Raw genomic sequence first — 21,438 nt, 5'->3', positions numbered from 1 at the left:
CCTAGCTCGCTCCAACACTTAGTGGTCACTGGCATCATGTTCGGGTCACCTGCCGCTAGTCTGTCAGACGTTTATAGAGATTGGTGACGGAAAACATTCAGAGTGAAATCGCTGATGGACCGCCTTTATTGAAAACCACAACGGGATGAGGTGATTGCATAAAAGGTGGCGTCTGGTTTTTGGATCTTTGAGCTTATTCTGCTAACCGAGAGTGTGGGACTGACTGATCCATTTCGAAACGATACAAGGACGATTCATTCAGCCTGTCCCGACCAATGAATCGGGGTCTCTGGAATACCCAAGCAAAAAGCCACGCAGGGATAGAACAAAGCCAACTCTACACAGTAACGTGGGAACCCACCGGAGCTTGAACCTGCAATCTGTTAACTGAGAAGTGGACGTGCTAACCGCTAGTGCATGGACAGGTACTACATAAATTCCATTTCAATATGTATATGGCTTGCCGAACCAAAAAAGCTATTAGTAATATTAGGTGTAATAGTATGTAGGCACCATATTTTCTCACATATAAGCCGCACCCTTAAAATAGCCTTAAAATCGTTGAATATTACAATTTCTTGCATATAAGCCGCTCCCTGATTCACAAATATCACCTGAAAATTTATGGTTTTAATAGAGAGTACAAATATGTTACATTGAAGGGACTATCTTAAGAAAAATCATCACAGGTGGTATTTCTGAGATGCTGTATGAATTAAAAAGCACATTAATAGGGACATTAGTCATTCATCCAGTAATGGTTGTTTTCTTACTGCAAAAAAAGAAAATAACCAACAAATAGTAAATGTTAATTCGCCGACATCTACCAGTGAAAAAGTATATAGCAACGCTCTTAGTCTTGTGCGCGTATAAGCCGTAACCTTGATTCAGTCATCATTTTTTCGAGTTACAAATACGGCTTAAATGTGAGAAAATACGTTAGTAGTCGAAGAATAAAATGCACAGGAATGTATAGTACTTCCATTTGAAAGAAAATGTGCCCTGCTTGAAGTTTAACCATTCATCTAATTTGTGCTAGGTCACGTCTTAATAATCGAGGTACATCTTGTTAAGCAAGGAACGGCCATTTTAGCGGACTACGTTCTCACGCTTGCGGCAGGCTTTTGCCTCATTTTAGCTCATCTAGCCCTCGTATGCAAATGTTCTTTGGTAGTCAAGTGAGCTGCCGGCTCAGAGCTTCTCATCAGGTGAGTGATGAGACCTCTCCAAAAAGACAACGCCACCGCCCATGTCCAATTTTGAACAAAGCAACGAGAACACCGCCAGCACCACCGTGATGAAGTGTCGCAACATTGTCGAGCTAGGAAGAAGAATTAGTTGAGGTGTTGGCGAATCGATTTCAAATTGGAGTGTTTCGCCCGGCGGAGGAGGAGAGGACACCTGCGCTCTGGTGTGTATCTCTCACTTCACACTCGCCACCTACTCGACCTTCAGGTGAAGGACGAGTCGGGTTATCTCTCAGCCCAGTGACAGCAATCGGCCGCGTGACCGCGAGAGGATGGAGACGCGCGTCCTTCGCTGGCGTTCGCTCCCAGACAGGACGGCGAAAATGAACAGCCAGCGGGAGGATAAGTGTCTTAAGCCAAGCGGACCGCCGCCGAGGGATGGGGAAGCAAGGGCTCCCGCCGCCGAGCTCGCCGGATGCCAATCGTTAATGACCGTGCGCCTTCGTCTCGTTTTGGCGCCGACGGAGTCATTAAGCCGTTCATCTCGTGATTGCAAATGCGGGTCCAAGACGGATATTTAGCTCAAACAAGGACAATGTGGCAGGACGGAGCTTGCGGATTCGTCTGCGCGCCAATGTATTATCGTTGGCATCGACGTTTTAAACTCGGCACGTTTTTAGTGGATAGAAATGTTTGGAAACGCAGTTGAAATTAGGGTCGTTTCCTACGGAGAGCCATTACGACAGCCAACCCATGTAAATATTTAGCTCATTTTGCTGCAATTGGTTTTATTAATTTAAATTTGCCATATCATAAATATGTCATCTTTATAAGACAGGTTTACCTCTAGAATTGTTGAATAAAGAAATCACGTCAACAATCTTGTTTATCACAGGTGTTTTTTAATTGTTCCCCAGACAAAATGGATGGCGCAAATCCATCACTGGCGGGTGAAGCCCCCATGCTAACCCCCCCTCTCCATTTCCATATATGGGGATTAATAGGGATCACTTTTCTAATCAGGAAGAACTTGGAAGGATTTAGTTGACTCGATCAAAGATACCCCGGACAAATGTAAAGTATGTTTGCTGGAATTGGATATCCCCAAAGATTAGGTACATATTTGTTTGAATGTAAGTTGAGAAGTGTTTTGTTATCATGGGGAACTTTTATGAATGTGTGTCCCAAAAAAGTCAGTGTTGAAGAATGTGATTGAACGGATGGCCCTTCCTAGTGAAAAATGAAAGAACAGTTCAAGAAGTTCTACAATCTATCCGCAAAGAATGAGTGAGAACTAAATAAAAGCCATTCGACACAATGTCAACACAGACTGGCTGCTTAGTTTTGCCGTGGGTGGAGAAGCAAGCCAGCGTGTTTACGCGGGAGGAAGCTTTTGGTGTCAAAACGTGTTTTCCAGTAGGGCCCACTTGGCCTATTATGACGATTTGTCACCAAGAATCAATCTGCTCTTTAAGCTCTTTAATCGGACAGGTAATTTCCCTTGCCGTGACATTACCGGGGGAAAGATTTACCACTGGTAAACGTGTCAACATACTTTAATTTCCAATTCCGTTACTGAATGGCGACTCTTGATATCACAACAGAACACATAAGATTCTCAATTTCAAATTAGAGCTCACTTCGATGATCTGAAAGGCAAAGTAGCAGCCAAGCGCCGATCAATAGCATTGAAACGTTCAAATGAGATTGGCTACAGGAATGGTAGCAATAATATGAACTGGCACCCCAGCGGTTTATGACAAACCTATCTACAATTTCCAGCGACATTTAGCAACCCTGATGCCAAAGCATTAACCGTTCAGCCACTACACCCTGGGTTTTGTCGTCCAACTTCTTACGAATGAACAATCCGAAATATATGAATATTATATACCTTAATATAGATCACAAATCTAAGCAATTTTCCAACTACTGTATTTTCTCCCATATACTTGTCGTTCAAAAGCATGACTGAATCGAGGTTACGGCTTATATGCGCACAAATGAGACTTGACATGCACAAAACTGCAAGGAGACAGACGAAACGCTATAACGCAAGACAATGCAGCCGATACGGTCATTTATTTAAAAATAGACTAAAGATAAAAAGATCAAATGCTTCACAAAATTAATTTTGACATCTATGATTGAAATTCAAGAAAGAAAAAAAATGTATCTTGCATAAAACGTGAAAAAAACTCACTTGCGCCTGCCATTGCTACCTCAGGGCTTCTTACCTAAGGATGACAAACTACCTACGGATACACTTCCTGGTTGTACTGCTCACCTGACTTCCTTTTTGAATTTGTCTACATGCAGGCAACACTCTTTAGGAATGTGCAATGCAGCAATCGATCTCAGAAATACCATGTGCGATGATTTTTCTTAAGATTTTCCCTTCAAAGTACACACATTTGTACTCCCTATTAAAACCATGAATATTGAGGTGGAAATTGTGAATCAGGGGGCGTCTTATACGAGAGAAATTGACAAATTCAATCATTTTAAGGGTACGGTTTATACGCGAAGGCGGCTAATATGCGAGAAAATATGGTAATTTTTCCAAGTATCCTCGACTTCTAAACAAGTCATAAACGGTCGTCACTTGCAGGCAAAGAAATACATCAAACGGCCGGTTACACGGTGGCGTTAAAAGATTATAATCGAAAGAGTCCTAAGAACAGGAAATGACAGTCTACGAGCACGCCGGGTATTACTGTGAACTGCCGCGATCCGACGGCACCAGAGGTGGCCTGTCCGAGTTTATCCCGGCGAGAGGACGTCAGGAGTTGCGCCGGTGTCCAAGCGTTGCCGTGTAGAACAGCAAGATAATGTCAGTACTGTCGGGATTAATCTGCCTCAGCTCAGGGCAGAGATTAAGGCCAGCTGTGAAAGTGGGACATCGTGGCATCATCCCCCCCCCACCCCCCTCTATTTTATTTATTTATTTTATTTTTTCGAAAACTCACCAGCTTGAACAGCGTCACCCTGCGATTAGCGATGGTAATTTTTAAAGGCAGTCACCTAGGGAATATTATAGACTGACTCTCAATCATTTTGGATTTATTCACTTTGTGGTTTAGTTATGTCTTTAGGTGTTTATTCAAAAATGCCACTTAAAATAAAAGGGTGACAATGAGCAGCAGAAGTATGATTTGATTGATATACATGCTAACTTCTAGAAGTGGCCTTACAAAGTCGTCACGAGAGGGTGCCCTATGAACAAGATACATGAAAAAGAGGGCATGATCACTGATTTTTTAATTTTTCGACATTTTTATGTCAATACACAGTCATAAATATTTTTTTAATTTTTGTGAGTATACTTTAATCGAGAAATTGCAATAACAAAAACATACATTTTGTCTAACTGCAAATCTACTTCCAAATCCCAAGGCACCGATTTCTATGTCAATACACCGTCATGAATATTTTTTAATTTCCTTGTACTCGTCTTTCGTGCTAAACCTGCTTTTGAACGTAACGGTATTTCTGAGATAGATTGAACGATCGCTCACAGAAAATGTTCGGTCACGTCGATTGGTAATTCTTTCTTCCCAATGGCACGGTGACAACACAAAAGGCGCCTTTGGAAATCATGATTCTCTTCATGAAAAGCCTCAAAGCGAAAGAAAAGGTGCTGACATTTGACTCCAATAAACATCTCTGGTTTTCCGTTCTTATTATCATTCAAATTGCATTTGCCGAATGCGGCAGACGATACAAATCACGACGTGATTGAGCCAAACAACCAAACCGTCGTCACGCGTCAACCTGATTTTTTCCGCCCAACACCAAGAACAAACTCACTCCATTTCTCGACACGCGCCCGAGTAATTTTACCGTTTTTCACGCTTTAAAAAAAAAAACGAAAAAGCGTCTGCGTACTTAATGACGCTTTAACGAGCGGTAATGGCGGTACATTTGTCATGACTGGAATTCACTGGCCGTTTTACCCAACTGGCGCGTGGCGGGTAATTCGCGGCCGACATCCCGTCCAATCATTTCTGGTTTTATACGCTCTCCGTCGGCCGGTGATTCACCCGCGCTGAAACGTTATGTGAAAAGCTATTACGATAAATTCGCCGCTACCTCTTCGGCTCTCAACTAGCCGTAAAAAGGGTTTATGTAATATGACTTTTGAGTTACTATCGGGCGGGACGAGAGCTCCTTACTCAGTTTTCTGCTGTGGATTTGCGGCCATCTGAGCTAAATGAGCCGTGTGCCTTGCCGAGGTCGTTCGCACCTCTGTTTTATTTATTTATTTATTTTTGGGGGACTCCGCGGCGGCGCTAGGTGGTTTCTGCAACGGGGCGCCGATCGATCTTTAGGGATGACCTCTCGTATTGATGATTCCGTTGCGATTACCAGAAAAGCCAGAAGGGATAAAGAAATCCTGGGCAATCGTTAAAGTGATGTGGCGTTCTGGATGTGTGGAATCGAGCTCACGGCGCAAGAGTGAAAACGGCGAAGTAGTAGTTGATGTGCTTTGTACTTGCATTAAAAATGATAAGATTCAAGATGACGGTGCAGTTCTGATGATGCTTTAGTAGTGGGGGATGATCGACTTGGTTAAAAGAGTGAAGATTTTGTTTTGTTGACAGTGCGAAAAGTCCGATCCATTTTGACTGGGAGGGGCGAAGGAACATTCGTTTGATCGGAATTCCTCAAGACTTCCAGAAATGTTGAACGAAGGGATCACTTAAATGGAACATTGAGAAAAACAATATCCAAATAAAGATGGACATAGAACATATGCAAGTAGGATTAATGTAAACATCAAATGAGTGGGGCTGCTTTGCTTCTAAAGGACCTGGATGATTAATTACCCTCAATTATAATCCGTGTAAAAAGACGAATCTGAGAATGCTTAAGAACTCAAGACGACTACTTGTCAAAAAAATACATATACACACACAGATAGATATACATGTGTGTATATATACACACACGTATGCTTCAAAGAATATATATGTTCCTAGTCTAATCTGTTACATTTCTGTGACACATTTGTCACTGTAGAGAAAGCATTTCGTTAGAAAGTACAGTTTTTGAAAGATGAGTATTGCAAAGTAGCTCCACTTTGTTATCATAAGGTAAAAACATTCACACCCATGGAGTCAGAGTCTTTTATCTGGCAACCCATTGTGTTTTTCTTCAGGCAGCCACTCTAATTGCAGATTTTAGAGCTTACCTTTGAGATGTAGCTCTTTTGTACCATTAAGTCGGAATGTAGTTTTTTTCTCCAAAAAAGATCATTTTGAGTGACAAAAAGCAAAAGCAGGAAATGCATAAAACCACGCAAAACCGCTACAGGGGCTTCGTCTGGTGAGACGTCGCCCATTTGAAGCAACCAGATGGTTGCGTTGGAGATCTGGCGCCAAGTTGTGACAGCCGGAAGTTGGGAAGCCGAGTTTGTGTTGGCGGTTATCTTGATATGTGATCAAGTTTACAAGGAGGCGTGTGTTTCTGTCTATTTGTTGACATCGTGTGACGGATGCTAGCAGTATGTTGGCCATGCTTGTCAAAAGATTTCAATTTTGGTGATTTTTTGGGGAGAACCCGGCGAGCTAGAGATTGTTATTTACAATCGCGTCAATGCTGGCGAATACTTTGCGTACAATTAAAAAAAATAGGCAATACAATTCTAGAAACAGGTCGTTATCAGGTCAAGAGGTGTCAAGACTGATACAAACGTTTAAATGCCACGGCAAGACGCGATAAGGTAAAAAAAAATTCACTGCTATGAGGATGTTGATGCATCAGTGCGGGACAAAATGGAGGTAAAATTACATCCCACATGTTTACTTAGGTTGAAATTCTATGCAGCCCAAAAAATAGGAATAGATTTAGTTTTGCAATGAGATTGGAAGGTTCTATTAAATTGCCCCCTCTCCGGCCGCCTCAACCTCTAACGTTCCCGTACCGACATCCGTCCGGGCTATTACATCAGCGGGGACGACATTACCGGAGAGGTGAGGTGGCGAGAAAAATAGATTTCATATTTGACAGCTCTTATCTGCCCTTCACTAAACACATTTGCGGCGCGGAAGGGTAGACTCGATGAGTCGCCGCCGCCGCGTCGCGTGGCGAGATTAGCCACGTGGGCAGCTGCCAATAACGCAGCGCTTGATTGAAAAGTTGGACCACGCCGGCAGGCGTTCTGCGAGCGCAGTCAAGCTGAATTTAAACATTGGCCGGGGAAAAATAAATAGGTTTAACCAAAAAAAAACTGACACCCTCATATATGCTGGCCCCTTTTTGGATTACAAGGACATTGGACACCCTAAACTAGCATTAAATCTTGATTCCAAACACCCAATTTTTAAATAGGAAGCTAAACATGGTCTGAAACCTTAAAAAACTGACTTCAAACTCCAGTTCTGCTAAAAATTAAACACTCAAAACCTAAGGTAGCCTAAAAATACAATTTAAAAACGCATTTTTTTTTACTTGATTCCGGTCTCCATTAAAATGCCTCCTATGGACGTCAATGACAACCAATAACTGAAAAAAATCCCCAATCTTTTTTTTTACCCAATCTGAATATTCTCTCTCAAAATTGAACTTAATTGGACAACATCTGTAAAGTCAAGCGGGAGCGCTTTGAAAACAATCCATCTTCCTCGCAAGCTGTAATCTCCGTTTAACTATACGACGCGAGCATCGATTTGAAAGCTTGCTGACGTCGCTCGGGGGGGAACAGCCAAGTGTTTCTCCAATCCTTTTACGTGCTTTCGCTCTGCGTCCACGTCAAACAATCAATAGCCCCTCCCCCTGCGCTGGAAATAACGCCCGACTGGCGACATTAGCCTTTTTCTGGCGAGTAATAGCCACTCACCGCCTCGCCTCGCCGGCTCGAGGCTATTCCTGTCACGCGGCGGCGCCATTAGAGCCCATTTCCAAGTTTACCTGGCATACGAGGCGGCGCGGGGCCCGTGCCATATCGCGCATCTCCAGCCTCCTGGCATCTAATTAGCGACACAAATCAGCCGCCGATAACGCAGCCCCATTCGCCATTAGCGCGGGATTGACGATTAGGCTTTTGTGCTGATGCTCTTGCAACGTCTGCATTTGGAAAACCACGATTTGAAGACGTGGGGGATTATAAATTAGCCCCGGGGAGGGATGGTTGCCCCCGTAAAAATCTGCCCGTGCCACAAAGTCATCGAAATTTGGCGTATTCTTGGCTCATAATAGCTTTGGAATTGTAATTATAGCTTGTTTTGACTTTGTTTTTAAACTTTTGTTTTTGCTAAATAGTTTGTCAGTGAGTAGTCAGTTTCATCTGTCAAAACCAGCCACAAAAAAATAAAAATAACTATTTGGATGCCTGCCAAAGCACAATCGGGCGCACAAAAGCAACGCCGACGGCGTCGGAAAAAACATGGTTTTGCACGCGACGTGTCACATTCTCGTCTGGATCATGCCGAGCGTATTTGTAATTAAGAAGGAACGGCGGACAGATGGGCAATCGGTGCGATCCGGTGGGCGAGGGCGTGTAAGCGAACGATCAAAAACGGGGCGGCGCGACAATCCGCCGCGGAGCGCCACCTGTGTGGATTTGCGCTCATTATACGGCGATTGGTCTCGTTTTGTTTGGGAAAGGGCGTGATGCGTGCAGTCGTTAAATCGTGTCGTTTTTTGGAAGTCGCTTGAACATTTTAAAGCGTTGAAATGTATTTGAAAAACTAATTGACGACATCAATCGGACATTTGTTCGTGGGAACAAAAGAGTTGCGATACAAAACATGTCCAATACGCTTGAGTAGAGCACAATAGCTGGTGTTTTAACGTGATACATTGTTATAATTCAAAAAGAAAAAAATTCAAGCTACAATTATTCACTGTTTAACGGCCAAAATGAATGCGGCTCCAGAGTAGTTGGTGTTAAAAACTCTGGCTAAGTTGCATTTGATGTGTGTGCGTGTTGAGGATGGACTTACCTTGAAATGAGCACAGTGTTGTTGTGTTATGGTGATTAATATGCTTTTAATTGTGTTTTTGTGTGTATCTGTCTGTTTTGGCAGGGCACTGAGTGGTGTGGCTCTTTGACTATCAGTTTTAAATTTTTCTCTCTTTGTATCTAACTTGTGTATGTGTGTGTTGAAGATGGACTTACCTTGAAATGACCACAGTGTTGTTTTGTAAAGGGACAGTTATGGTGAATAATGTGCTTTTAAATGTGTTTTTTGTGTGTGAGTAACTATCTGTTTTGGCAGGGCACTGAGTGTTCTGGCTCTTTGACTCTTACGGTTTAAATTTTTTGCTCATTATGTCTAACTTCCTCGCCAAAAGTTTGGCATATGTTCGATCATTAAATCTTGTGATTTTTGTAAGTCACTTGCTACACTGTCTGCTGAAATGCATTCAAAGAAATGCAATATGGAATTGACTGTGTGTGTTTATCAATAATAAAGTGGCGTAACCCCCCTAACTCGAACACTAACCCTCCTTTCCTATCCAAAACATGTAAAATACAGTTCAATAATCCCATTAGAATTAGCTGCTGTTTTAACATGATGCATTGTAAAAATTCAAAGTGAAAACAATTTAAGCTACAGTTTTTCACTGTTTAAGGGGCCAAAATGAATGCGGCTAGCTCCAGACTAGTTGATGTGTTAATAACTCTGGCTAAGTTGCATTTGATGTGTGTGCATGTTGAGGATGGACTTACCTTGAAATGAGCAGTGTTGTTTTGTAAACAAAAAAAGTGTTATGGTGATTATTGTGCTTTTAATCATGTTTTTTTGTGTGTGTGCCTGTCTGTTTTGGCAGGACAGAGTGGTGTGGCTCTTTAACTATCAGTTTAAAATGTTTCTCTCTTTGTATCTAACTTGTGTATGTGTGCATGTGTGTGTGTGTTGAGGATGGACTTACCTTGAAATGAGCACAGTGTTGTTTTGCAAAGGGACAAAAAGTGTTTGGGGGAATAATATGCTTTTAATTGTGTGCTTTTGTGTGTGTGTGTGTCTGTCGGTTTTGACAGGTCGCTGAGTGGTGTGGCTCTTTGACTCTGTTTAAAATAGTTGTATCTAATTTGTGTGTGTGTGTGTGTGTGTGTGTGTGTGTACAAAACATGTAAAACACACTAACAATCCCATTAAAACACAATAGCTGTTTTGTACATGTTGCATTTCTCATTTCACCCTATTAAACTATATGTTTGATGAAAATATGACACTTACTATTGGTGACTTCAGTGTAGGCATCGTGGGATTGATTTCCGCTCAATGGCGGTGCAAATGTGAGTGCCACTGATTGTCCATCTCAGTTTGTGCACGATCACTGACTGGCGACCAGTCTAGGCTGTAGTCAGCTTTTTGCTGGGATAGGCTCTAGCACCCTGTGACCTGAAAAAAAATTTCCGATGTTAAAAAAAATGACTGGTAAACCGGGGCTAATCGTCGCATTCCCTCGCGAGCGTCGACTCAGCGCATCGTTTTAACTCCGCCCTTGACAAACGTTGACAGCGCATCCGTCTCCCCCCGCTGACTTTGGAGTTTCAACCAGCCTCGCGCAGCCGGCGTTCGCGTCTCCAGGAAAAAAAAATAGCGAACACGCGTTAAGCCGAGCGCGAGAGGCGTAAACGTTTGCCGTCATGCTCATCTTATCGACATTGTTTGTATTTTGTATTTTTTTTTCTTTTGCCCTCCATCCGTCAGTTTGACGGATTCCTGGTAAATTCTCGCTTCCCACGTTGGACTTGGACTGCTTCAGAGTCTTCATGATTTGAGTCCTCGGGTTTTTGGTGGAAATGAGATGCTGCTAAGTGCATAATCTTGTCGGAAAAAATGCCATAATTTGGCATATAATAATTTTCAGCCTGCCCAGAGTGTCCTCTTGGATAAAATGTGTCCAGTTTTCTCTCTCGGCTCTTATTGGTTGAAAAGGCGCTTTAGCTCGTTGGTCTATTATCTGGATAAAAAAAAGGTATCCTTAAGGGTCTGTTCTTTTTTTTTGCTCCGTATTCTCCTAAAATATATATTTTTTCCTTGCATGTAGAGGGCAATCAGATTTTTTTTTCTCCGGGCCGTTAAATTTAAAAGTATCCACATTTTCCTCTAACATGGGATAGGAAGTGTGGGAGATTTGTTTTTGTTGCTGCCCACAGTGTCTTCCAGGATAAAATGGGTGTCCTCATTGATTTATTCACATTTTGCCCTCAGTCTCCAATTTAGTGAAGGGCCCTTTCCGGAGAAGTTCCTTCCTTGATAAAGTCTGTCTTCTCGTGACTTAACTTCTTGTTGCCCTTAGTCTCCTTTTGGATAAGAGTCAATTTTCAAACTGTCCACATTCTCGTCTTGGTTGGAAATGCTCGTTTGTTTTTGCTACTTTGACTTTTTAAAATAAAATGGGTTCCTTGTTGTTCTGTTTACTTTTTGCCCTCAGTCTCTTCTTTAATGAAGCGTGTCTTCGTCCTAGTAATTGTTGGATGCCCATTTGCTTTCGGTTGGAAATACTTTTCTTCTAATCAAATGGTTTTTTTGTGTGGCTGCTTGCAGAGTCCTATTAAATTGATTGTTTATTTTTTGCCCACAGTCTCCAATCTGATAATATTTACACATTTTTGCTGCTCTCTCTCATCTGAATATTATGTAACAAGGTCATTGGTTTTCTAGTGGAACGCAGGCTTTTGGATAAAAATGACTGATGTTTTTTTGTTTGTTCAGATTTTTGCTGCCGTTGTTCCTGCCTCTTAAAAGAAAAAGTATTTAGATTTCCAATGTCTTTAATTAAAAGTATGTCCTTACGACTCCGCTTTTTGATCGCCTTCAATCTTTTAAAAGGAAAGCGCTTTCTTAGCATTATGTTTTTGTAGCGGCAACGGGTTCACCTTGAGAAGAGCTTGTTTGAGGCCAATTCTTTCTTTAATCACATTTTTTATTCCAGGGAAGAAAGAGTTTGACACTGAGCTTTTTTTTTTTCATTGCACAGCAATGACTTTTTGATGTTATTGGCCCTCACGGAATGATTGGGAGTCGCAAACAAAACACTGAATGTCATTTCATGGTCTGTTATTACACTTTTTTTTATCCATTGGTAATCCTCGCAATCTTTTTTAGGTGCGAAAACATCTTCGGGCGACCAAAACTCCCATAAATAATCAGCAGGCGGGTGAAAGATTGGACAAAATAACATCCCACCATTTCGACATTGTTCATTCTTGTGCCGTATTCACATGGCTGCCAAGTAATTATAATATCTTACCATAAAATGCTAAAAACAAAGACGTCCATTTCTGGTTTTTATTCGACAGCTAAATGGCAGCGAGTTAGTTTTTATTGTCTTTTCCTTCCAATGGAGAAGAAAACTCATAAACGAGGTAGGAAATAGGCATTTTTCATTTTCCCCGTGTCCTCAAAAATGTCACTTCAGAAAATGTCTCAATAATAAAGATACAAAATGACACCCGCACACTATTTCTGCCAACTGGGCTGCGCTGAGGGTTAGTGGAAAAAAAGCAGACCCCTTAAAAAAGTCATTCAATAAAGTATCTTATATTGTTTCCTTGCATTTTTCAAGCTATCGTCAGTTAGCCGGAAGGCAAGACGTTTAGACTCACAACTTCCTCTTTGATGGTCAACGGCAAAAAATAATAATCATTTGCATTTGCTTTATACGTTCATAATCGTGACTCACGCTGAAGTTTATGGCCACACCCATCACAATATAATAAAAGTATTTTTTCTCATTGTGAACAAAGTTTTCCACCATCAAAAATAAGAGGGTTTTTGCAAATCAATTATAAAACAAGGTTGCGAACAAAATGATCATTTAAATATGTGGCTCTCATCAGTGAAATTTGATTTAAAAAATAATCTAACGTGATAAATGGATCTCTCATTTAATTTTTTTTTTACTTTTATGCTCTTGGCAAAGTTTGTTTCACGTGTGTCGATGTAAAAAAAAATATAATATAAAATAGGTATATGTATTTTTTTGCAACATACCTGTGGATTATTTGGTTTTTAGCTCCTTCACTGTCATTGACAGTTATACACGTCCAAATCCATTTCACTTGAAAAGGCTGTCATTGCATGATCATTTTTGACTGCAATATCTTTAACCTGCAAAAAGGGAAAAGATGGAAATTAGCCCTCGGCTATAATCTTACATATTTACATATATGTTCATTAATACTAATATGTATATGTTCATTAATAGGCTAAGTTTTAGCATACAATTATCCTAGCATGCATGTTTTTTGGAATGTGGGAGGGAACTGGAGTACCCAGAGAAAACCGACACCAGAGAGGAGAACGTACCAAATCCAAAGATTGATGACCGACCTGGGATTGAACCCTTGACCCCAGAGCTGCGAGGCGGATGCGCCAAACACTTGATCACCGGGCCGCCTGATTTTTATGTACTAATTGCATCATGTTTTCTCATTAATACACCGATTACAGGCAAAGAGAGCATCCCTGAAGTTCCACTGCTTGCCCCCCTTTTTTAAGTAACCCGACTGCAGCTTGTGTTTGTCGCAAATCTCGTCTGCCATCGCCAACCGCGCCAGCCAGACGTCAATTAGCGCTTGACGATGTTAATATCCCGCCACCAAAGGCCGTCATGTTACGCCACAGCGACGAACCTCCGGCCAAGATGGAGCGAGTCCCCCGTCAAAGCGCGTCGGCGTCCTTGCCGGGGAAGGAAAGCAGTCCCTTCGCCAAAGCGCGGCGCTCAATTATTCATCCATTTAAATGTGTCGGCTGTCGAGAGGCTCGCGCCGGCGGATGGCAAACGTCCGCCGTCGCGTCGGAGATGTTTGCACGTCAACGTACGTCGGGGAAGGACTTAATGGAGTGCTTTTTGCGCCGTTGCCATCCCCGGCTTGACCTTCTCCGGAGGCGCTCGACTCAAACAAACGACGGACGTCGGCTTCCCGAGTTGTCCGCCCAGCGTTCCTCCCCCGGGGGGCCGTGCGCGGATGCGCGTCCGCGCCTGATCTGAGGCAGCGAACGGCGCACCGATTCCGACCTTGACAGGACGATTCCCAGGATGCCGCCGGAAGTACCTGGAGGCGGTGAAAGACGGCCAAGGCCAGTTGTGTTTACCGTCCAGGGGAAATGAAGCAAAACAAATTCTAATAAAGATATGAGAGGAGGGCGGCCCGGCGAATGAGTGGTTAGCGTGTCGGCTTCACGGTGGGGAGGGACCAGGGTTCAAATCCAGGTGGGTTCAAATCTAGGTGGGTTCAAATCCAGGTGGGTTCAAATCCAGGTCGGTCCACCAGTGTGGAGTTTGCATGTTTGAATGTGTGGGTTTTCTCCGGGTACCCCGGTTTCCTCACACATCCCATGAACATGCATGCTAGGCTAATTGAATGCTAAATTCCCCAAGCGTGAATGGTTGTTTGTCTCCTTGTGCCCTGCGATTGGCCGGCCACCAATTCAGGGTGTCCCCCGCCTATGGCCCGGAGTCGGCTGGGATAGTCTCCAGCACCCCCTGCGACCCTGAGGATAAAGCAGTTCAGAAAATGAGATGTTTTTAGTTGCTATTTTTTTCATCCCAAAAAACAAACTTTTCGTAGATCCTGTCAATTTATCAAGGCCCAAAAAACTGGGTGTAAACTTGCTGTTTTGTTTTCAACACAAATCTTCAAAATGATCCAATTCATAGCAAATTCTCCAATTTATGGGTCAATGTTATTTATGTGCGTCCATTTTGGTTTTCATGTTCCCTAGCAAAACTATCAGTGTTTGTGTGCGTCTTGAGGCCCCCCAAAAGGTTATTAATTGGCGGCAGGAATAAAAATCAAAGCTCTTGGTGCGCAGGCCTAAATTAGGAGCATTTCAAAGCAGATATCTGGTGCGCCATAACTCGTATTCCCAGTGGGGAATGTGTGTAAATGAGCTTTTTACCCCCAAATTAGACTATTGTTGCCGTCGATATTTCCTCAGCAGGAAGTCCAAACATTTTTTCGCTCTAATGATCCAGAAGGCCGGGCATTTGGTCCATTTGGGTAAATAGTACATTAACTAAGAAACAGGTAGACAAAGTTTTGGTGTTTTTTTTAACTAATTGGCAACCATTTACATCACATGTATGTGTATATTATACACACCATGTGTATATCTATATGTATATATATTAAATATATATGTATATATAGAGCGGTGGTTAGCGTGATGGCCTCAGTTCTGGAGTCGAGGGTTCGATCCCAGGTGGATCCTCACTGTGTGGATTTAGCAGTTTTTCCCTGGGCTGGCGTGGGTTTTCTCCAGGTACTCTGGTTTCCTCCCAAATCCCCAAAAACATGCTAGCTAAGCTAATTGTACGCTAAATTGTTTCTAGGTATGAGTGTGATTGGTTATTTGTCTCTTTGGTCACCCCCCTAGGCCCCATAGTTGGCTGGGCTAGGCTTCAGCACCCCCTGCGACCCTTGTGAGGATAAGCAGTTCAAAAAATGAATGAATATAAATATGTATATGTATCTACTTTTTTTGATAGGCAATCTTCTAGTCACAATTGATCTCGCATTTCTCCCAGCAGCCATTTGGCGCCGACACAAGGGAGCCATTCACAGACAGCAACAAGCCAACGATAACATGTAATTACATAAGGTGTGATTATAATTGCAATGTCACAGTGAGCGAGCACATTCACGAGCGCCCAAATGCGCCGGCAAGAGCTCTCCGTGGTCAAATGATGTTTCCCGGCGTTAAAGATTTGTAATACGGCTGGGACGGCTTCTTTTCTTCCCCCTCGTCGGCTCGCTCTATAAAAAGACACCCACGGCGAATCCCCAAAATCGTGCGCCGGGTAAAAAGACTTCGACTTTATTGGTCTAATCATTCCTTCTCCGCGCTATCGTGGCGCACGGGTGCGACCGTCGTGAAGCGAACGGGGCGATAAAAGGCGCAGAGACCGCGGTCGGGTCAATGACTTCGACCGTGGCCCAATGGCGGCGGCGGCGGCGGCGTGATTAACGTTTTCCGAGGCCCTCGTTGGAAGGTCTGTAAATATTTACAGATGGCGCCCGGCCCTCCTCCCGAGGGAGCGATTGTTTCCCTCGTCGACAGTCGCGGAAAACAGAGCTATCCGCCCGCATGTTCGCCGCGGCTGCCGTCGGGGCTCCGCAGTCACGAGCGCCGCGCCCGCGTGGCGTTTTCATCCAGTGCAGCCCATGCATTTAAATGGGGTGTTTAACTGAGATGCAGCGGTCCCTTGGCGACCATACTGGTCACTTGTACTTGTGCGGAAAGTGGACCTCACTTCTTCTTTGTTCTTTCACGCACAAACGCTAGGTTTCATGCAGATGAAATTAATTTGTCCTCTACAATTTAAAGTGAAGCAACATTTGGCCAAAGGAACCAAGTTTGAGGCAGCGCGGTGCGCAAGTGGTTATCGTGTCGGCCTCACAGTTCCGGGGTCGAGTGTTCGATCCCAGTTCGGACTTTTCTGTGTGGAGTTTGAACGCTCTCCCCGAGCTTGTGTGAGTTTTCTCCGGCTACTCCGGTTTTCGCTCACATTCCAAAAACATGCATGCTAGGCTAATTGTATGCTAAATTGACTAAAATCTCAGCTCAGAAACTTTCACAAATGGTAATGATAGCCAAAAGGTTTTGAACAAAAAAAAACCAACTAAAAACTTTCACAAACTATCGCTGCCAGCCCTCCCAGTCAAAACGGATCGGACATCTGTCGCCAATGAATTCTATCTCAGGTCAGCCAGTCAACTTGGATTGGACGTTTGTCACCGTCAATTGAAGCCAAAAAAAGTTATGGACATAATCTCCCGGCAACAATCACCCGTGAAAGTCTCTGAGATAAGATTTTGTTCCCAACTTTTCAGCTAGCGATGAAGTTAACGGGTAATAATTTCCAAGTGTAAGTATGAATTGATTCAATTTCTTTACCTGACACATCAAGGCCGCAGCTTTTGTCTGCATTTTCAATCGGCATGATGACGAGTTCAATTTCTGCCTCCCCCGTTTATTTGTGATATTTGTGCCTCCTTATCACGTGTGTACATCTCATGACAGCGCACCTTCATCTCCATCCGTATTCTTTCTCCTCCCGTGTTCGCTGCTCCTATTGAAATGAAAACAGAGAAGGAAAGATGGCAGATTAGCGCTGCTATCACGCCGGGAGACAAACGCGTTAGCAGTCGGGTGACATGTAATAATGCCACCAAAAAAAAATAAAGACAGGATACAGTGAGGAAGACCTCAGGTTAAATGGAAGCGATACCTCACAGTAAAGCCGGCCGGGACTGAGCAGGAAAATTACTTTTTACTCACATCGATTTATTTGCCTGTATGCCACACATTATCGTTTTTTATACAGGAAAAAAAACTATTCATGTAGTAAACAGTCTGTTTTTTTTTTTATCCATTCCCGATCGTGCCACGACGACGCGGCGCGATCGTAACACTGGTTGACTTTAACCACGATATTTGAGGGATTACTGTAGTCATTCGAGTCGTTTTTTAACAAATTATTAACGTAGCCATGATTGAGTCTGTTGACACAAGATGTGAGAATTATTTTTAAATATTGACTTCATTTGCCGCATCGGACAATTGGGACAAAGCAAACAAATTGGGAAAAAAGTGTTAGAATATGCTACTCTGTCTATTGGCTTTCTTAATGACAAACTTAAGGGTGAAAAAAAAAAACATGGGAGCTAGAGTAATTTTAACTGGGAGTGGAATGGGAATGGGATTCATTCTACCAAAGCCGGATTTACTTTTTGATTTGGGCCCAGGATTGAGATAACATTTGGAATTTGTTTCTGGGAGTGGGCTAGAACAGGAGTGAAAATCCATCCCTATTCATGCTTTAGTTCAAATAATAACTCCAATGGTGCTTACCTTGAATTATTTGACGTGTTACTTGGCGGCCGCCTTCTGTTCACGATCCAATTTCGGGAATGGACCGGATGTCCTCTGCGCCAGCGCCATTGGCGCCCAAGGAGTTAATTACGCCCACTTCAAGTCCGGCTTTGAGTTGGGGGCCTTTTCCCCCGCTTTCATTTCTCCGCTGGCATTCCATTACGGCTCTTTTCCGGCAGGCTCGTTTCGTCACGGCCGTGTTGCTGAGAGTTACACGGCTCACCTGGCTTTTCCAATCTGATGGCCGCATCCATCTCAGTGTGTCGTTTTCCGTAATGGCCACACTTTCTCGTGTCTCCGGAGGGCCGGCGTGACGCGGGGCCTCCTTTCAACCCCCTCCGTGACTCCCCTCGTCCATCACGTCGGCGGAGGTGTGCGTCTCGTCCTTGGGTTAAAGACACCCGCTGATCTGGAGGCCGGGCCATTTTCCCAAGGGAATTAGTCAGCGCTAGCGGACGTTTTAATTGGACCATTAACTTTTGGAAAGACTCCTCGGGATATCTTGATGAGCTTTTTCCCCCTTGGATACAAAGTCCGTTTTTTTTTTTTTGGGGGGGGTGGTAAGACTTACAAAGTCCCCCGTGGATCGATAGACTTGAGGGGGCAAAGGTCAATGGAGAGGAGCGTTAAGACGGGGTGCCTTGTTGTGTGAAATGACCAGCACGCTGGGATTTTGGAGTTGGACCTGCAGGGAAAAAGACAACAACAAAGTTTTTTTAATAAGGACAGTTTAAAAAATGAAACAAAAACAAGGAAAGCACTCAAGTCACTTCTAATCGTTTTCAGTGACTTGTTTTACTGACTAAAGCAGGGGTGTCAGACTCGGGTTGGTTCGCAGGCTGCGTTAACGTCAACTCGATTTCATGTGGGCCGGACCATTTTAGATATAATATTTAGATTTTTTTGTTTTATAAATGGATTAAAATCCCTGAATATTCATTTTTTTATAGATCTAAAACAATGTTTATTTTTGCTTTTTTTAAATATATTTTTAGTTTTTACAAAATGATTTTTGAACTAAAAACACAGAAAAAAATGATTAAAAAATGACAATTATTGATTTAAAAGGGGGAAAATCAGGAAATGTAATAGACATCTCTACTCTTCATTTTAATTTGATCCTAAAACAAAGTCGGCGGACTTTCCCGGGCCACACAGAATGATGCAGCGGGCTAGATTTGGCCCCCGGGCCACCACTTTGACACATGGACTAAAGTATATTTGTTCATTCACTCCAAAGGCAGATATATAAATAAGTCACTCTTGAGTTTTGGTGATTGGTCGCAGGCCTAGCCAAACTATGAAAAAACAAAGTGCGACATATAGTTTGGAAACTACGGTAACCCACTCCGCCTGGTAAACACGGCTGCATTTTTAACAAGCGGTGTGCATTCAAACAAGTATTCCAGAACACTTGATAACCCGCAGACGAGAGCTATATACATGAAATTGTCCGGGGTGTGCGCGGGAAAAAGCGGGAACAAACGCATACTAGAGAAAGCCACCTCCCGTTGGGGTAAATACAGTGTGGCGCGGTGGGCGATGAAGCGCCGCGCTGGAGAGTGGCAATTTTGTGGGCCTTATTGCGAATAACTAGGCAGATGGATGAGGTGAGAATGCGAATAGAAACACACAATTGAGCGAGGAATTTTCTTCGTTTTTTTTTCCCCGGGTGCTTCCGCCACCTCCGAGCGCTTAGTAATCAGCGAGGCAGACGGCAGAGTGCGATCTCACGCTGGGTCCGACGAGTCGGCCCGTCTACAGATTACATTATCTCGAGCCAAATTGCAAGCAAAGCCTCTCGATCCGACGAATCAAGATGGCCGCGCCGGGGTGGAGGGTTTCGTCTTGGAAAAATGTCAGCGGTAAATTATTAAGCGCGGCGGCCGGGCCGTTTTCTTCAAACAAGTGCGAGCTCCTTTTCAAACATTGGGGAAGATTGAGCCTCTTCGGTCTTCCTCGGGGGGGAATTGCTTCCGGCAAAATACGGGATCGGTATTTGGCAAGCGATTCCCAGCTCGGGCAATTGTTTCTCTGGTCGGAAATTTCATGGTACGCAAGCGTACAAAATGATGACTTATGACTGAAACGGGTCGGCCCGGTGGACGAGTGGTTAGCGCATCTGGCTCGCAGTTCAGGGGTCCCGAGTTTGATCCCAGTGGAAGCTTCCGTGGGGTTTCTCTGGCCAATATTCTTTGCATTTTTTAAAGTTTAAAATACAGGGAATTTTTTGTGAGGCACATTGAAGTGGTGGGCCAAATCTGCCAGCTTTTCCAGTTCAAATGAATGGGACATCTAGCACTGTCAATGGCTGATGACAACTTAATTGCACCTTTAATTATTCTGTCTGTAAGTGTGCATCACTGGCCCGGATTAAAAATACAATCGCACAAACACATTTGCAAAAATAGGTGGCTCTCATTTTCACGCTTGTTGAGAATGAAATCATAATCAGGAAACAATTATGTGCTTGACTGTTTTTTTCTTTTTTTTTTACAGTTCATTTGCATGCATATTGATCATAATTAAAACTCCAAGTAGTAATAAACATGCTGTCAAACCGCCTTCAAAAAGATAACTTTTCCCTCAATTGACTCTCAAAATGGCCCATTTTGAATGGGAAATCTAGCGGCAATTGGACATTTATTGCTGTCACAATAGTAAAATTTGAGAACAACAGGCTAAATAGGCATCTGTCAACATATCAGTTTTTCAGGTATCGTATTTTCTCGCATATATTACAGTTTTGTGCATGTTAAGTCTAATTTATGCGCATATAAGATGTACCCTGGATTCAGTCCTCATGTTTTTGAGCGAGAAATACGGCTTATATACGAGAAAATAAATCGGTCGACCCAACGACCTTGAAATCGGCCCCCAGCTCCAAGTGGACCAAAGGTCGGCGTCGACCACCCACCCGGAAGTCACCTTGATCGCATTTGAACACGGCGTGCGAAAAATAAAAATAAAATCAGAAAACCACCCAGCGCTAACGGCCCCAACGTCGTTCGCCGGAGCGCGGCCGGGCTAAACGGCCCCCGAAGACGTCGTCGCGACTGGGCCTCAAAGGAAAGTAATTACGCGGGCGATATTCAAAGGCGAGATTACAACCTGGCGATACGATCTCTGCTTCCCTGATGCGCAAAATGAGCATAATGGATCTAGGGGGACCCGATAGCGTTGTTGATCAATAGCAATGACTCACTTATTACGCTGGCAGCTTCTCGGCCCGCCGCCTTTCAAACTTCATTTTCCAGCTCATTTTCCGTAATGAAGAAAAATCTACCTATCAACGTCGCGGCCGGCGTCAGACAGATGAATGATGTCGCGGATACATGCCAGTAGCGCCCAGAGTACGACGCTAAACCGCCTGCGATTCGCCACTGGAATTGGGATTTAGCTCACGGGAA

At 43.5% G+C, this 21,438-nt stretch overlaps 1 protein-coding gene across 1 annotated transcript in view; it reads right to left on the bottom strand.

The window, feature by feature from the left end:
* The window catches only part of LOC144075839 (immunoglobulin superfamily member 21-like), a 182,925-nt gene extending 164,378 nt beyond the window's left edge, over nucleotides 1-18,547 (bottom strand). Inside the window, exons 1-4 of the mRNA XM_077603261.1 lie at nucleotides 18,008-18,547; nucleotides 17,051-17,225; nucleotides 13,142-13,258; nucleotides 10,376-10,540 (exon numbers count right to left, since the gene is read on the bottom strand). The gene's annotated coding sequence lies outside the window, so the exon portion shown is untranslated. The remainder of the gene's footprint in view (nucleotides 1-10,375; nucleotides 10,541-13,141; nucleotides 13,259-17,050; nucleotides 17,226-18,007) is intronic.
* Between the last annotated feature and the right edge of the window lie 2,891 nt (nucleotides 18,548-21,438).

The sequence above is a fragment of the Stigmatopora argus genome, chromosome 6, assembly GCF_051989625.1.
Source record: "Stigmatopora argus isolate UIUO_Sarg chromosome 6, RoL_Sarg_1.0, whole genome shotgun sequence".
Classification (NCBI taxonomy): domain Eukaryota; kingdom Metazoa; phylum Chordata; class Actinopteri; order Syngnathiformes; family Syngnathidae; genus Stigmatopora; species Stigmatopora argus.
Note: the sequence above shows the minus strand (reverse complement) of the source record. Positions and strands in the feature narration are given on the sequence as shown.